Source organism: Callorhinus ursinus, unplaced genomic scaffold (genome assembly GCF_003265705.2).
Source record: "Callorhinus ursinus isolate GAN/ISIS: 27379988/994484 unplaced genomic scaffold, GSC_fseal_2.0 scaffold16, whole genome shotgun sequence".
NCBI classification, from domain to species: domain Eukaryota; kingdom Metazoa; phylum Chordata; class Mammalia; order Carnivora; family Otariidae; genus Callorhinus; species Callorhinus ursinus.
In genome coordinates, this window is record NW_027397078.1 from 13,881,162 (window position 1) to 13,884,186 (window position 3,025).

The 3,025-nt window shown below is 34.6% G+C and overlaps 1 pseudogene; it reads left to right on the forward strand.

Moving 5' to 3' along the window:
• Window positions 1-237: 237 nt before the first annotated feature.
• Window positions 238-338, forward strand: LOC112813053 (U6 spliceosomal RNA; annotated as a pseudogene).
• Window positions 339-3,025: the final 2,687 nt, after the last annotated feature.

Below are 3,025 nucleotides of genomic sequence, written 5' to 3' on the forward strand. Positions count from 1 at the left end.
AATCCTACCAGTTGTGATAATATGGATGAACCTGGAGTACTTATGCTAAATGAAATAAGGTAGATACAGAAAGACAAATACTGTATGTACTCACTCATACGGAATCTAAACAAAACAAAAGTCAAACTCATAGAAACAGTAGAATGGTGGTCACCACAGTCTAGAGAGTGGGGAGAATGGGAGATGCTGATCAAAGAAAGGGTCAAACTTTCAGTTATAAGGTGTGTAAGTTCTCAAGCTCACTTCAGCAGCACATTAAAATTGGAATGATACAGAGGAGATTAGCATGGCCCCTGTGCAAGAACAACATGCAAATTCATGAAGCATTCTATATTGTTCCACTTTCTTACACCATACAGAAAAATACATTCAAAATGGATGAAAGACATAAATGTGAAACAGGAAACCATCAAAATTATAAAGGAGAACACAGGCAGCAATATTTTTTACCTCGGCAGTAGCAACTTCTTACTAGACACATCTCTGGAGACCAGGGAAACAAAAGCAAAAATGAACCATTGGGACTTCATCAAGATAAAAAGCTTCTGCACAGTGAAGGAAACAAGCAGCAAAACTAAGAGGCAACCTATGGAATAGGAGAAGATATTTGCAAATGACATATCTGAAAAAGAGTTAGTATCCAAAATCTGTACAGAACTTATCAAACTCAACACCTAAAAAATAAATAATCCAGTTAAGAAATGGGCAGAAGACATTAGACATTTTTCCAAAGAAGACATCCAGATGGCTAAGAGATACATGAAAAGATGCTCAACATCACTCATCATCAGGGAAATGCAAATCAAAACTACATGAGATATCACCTCACACTTGTCAGAATGGCAAAAATTAACAACACAGGAAACAACAGATGTTGACGAGGATGCAGAGAAAGGGGAACCCTCTTGCGCTATTGGTGGAAAGGCAAACTGGTGCAGCCACTCTGGAAAACAGTATGGAGCTTCCTCAGAAAGTTAAAAATAGAACTACCCTATGATCCAGCGATTGTACTACTAGGTATTTACCCAAAGGATACAAAAATACTGATTCAAAGGGACACATGCACCCCGTTGTTTATAGCAGCATTATCCACAATAGCCAAAATATGGACCCAAGGTCCATCGACTGATGAATGGATGAAGAAGAGGTGGTATTTATATATACAATGGAATAATACTCAGCCATCAGAAAGAATGAAATCTTGCCATTTCCAACAACATGGATGGGGCTAGAGACTATTATGCTAAGCGAAATCAGTCAGAGAAAGACAAACACCATATGATCTCACTCATGTGTGGAATTTAAGAAATGAAACAGATGAACACAGTGGGGGGTGGAGAAAGGCAAACCATAAAACAGACTCTTAACTATAGAAAACAAACTGAGGGTTGCGGGGGGGGAGGTGGGCAGGGGGATGGGTTGAATAGGTGATGGGTATTAAGGAGGGCACATAACTGTGATGAGCACTGGGTGGCCTACGTAAGTGATGAATCACTAAATTCTACTCCTGAAACTATTATTACAGTATATGTTAATCAACTGAAATTTAAATAAAAACTTGAAACAAAACAGAAAATACAAGATGAATAAGTTATTGGGACCTAATGTACAACATTGTGACTATACTTAATCATACTGTGTAGTAGACTTGAAATTTGCTGAGAAGAGAACCTAAGCACTCTCACTATGCACATGCAGAAAAAAGGTAACTATATAAGGTGAAGGATATGTTAATTAACTTGATTATGGTAATCATTCATAATATATACATATATCAAATCATCACATTGTATACTTTAAATATACACAATTTTATTCATCATAATACCTCAATAAAGCTGGAAAAAACATTAAATAAAGGTAAAAATAATAAAACACAGTGATCAACATAATAGAAATAAATATGAAAACCTAGATAACATGAAAAAAATTCTAGGGAAATATAAACCAGCAAAGTGGCCCATCATGAAGAAAATCACAAAACCAAAGAAGGGGTAGTTAAATTTTTAGAAGCACAAAGGCATCAGACCTACTAAACTTTTTTTTAAAAAGCTAATTTCAACTGCAAAAAAATCTGTTCCAATATATAGAACAGAAAATAGACAATTTCTCATTTTCTGAGCTTAGTAATATCTGTGGTCCCCAAGACAGAAAAGCACAAGGAAGCAAAAACATATATTAATCACACTTATAAACACAGAAGCGAAATTCAAACATAGTATCAGCAAACCACAACCAATATTTCATTTTAATGCCTCATGACCAATGGTTTAATCTCAAAATTCAAGGATAGCACAATTTAAGAAAATTCATCAACAAAGTTAATTCACTAAAATAATGTATCTAAATGAGAAAAAACATAACTAAATATAAGTCAATATACCACTGAATGATATCCAGCAATCATTCATGATAAAAAACTTGGCAAACAACTTTCATAAATGTATCTACTAAATATGTATAGCAAATATATGTACAGCATAAGATGCAAAGTGTAGAATAATTTACATTAAATTCAGAAGTTTAAAAAGTCATCTCTTATCATCACTACTAATCAACCTTGTCCTAAAGGTTCTGGCCACTGCAAAAGATGAGAGAGAAAAAATAAGTGGAGAATGGATGTAGACATTGGAAAATATGAAGTAAAATATTTTCAGTGCATATGATCATCTATATAATCAATCCAAGATAACCAACTGACAAACAAATAGAACTAAAGAGGGAATTCAACAGTGCCTAAATACAAGATCAACACAGAAAACAACAACAACAACAAACTAATAGCTACCCTGTATAGCAACAATGAATCATTAAAAAAAAAAATTATTCAGGACTATGAAATTTGGAAGGGAGACATTTGGATGGATTTGAATGAAGCTGAGAAATATGAACTTTAAAAATACCTGAAGTCACACTCGCCAAATGAAACCTCCATTCCTCTCTCCAATCTAAGGAAACCTCCATTCCTCTCTCCAATATGTGTGTGTGTGTGTGTGTGTGTGTGTGTGTGTGTGTGTGTGTGTGT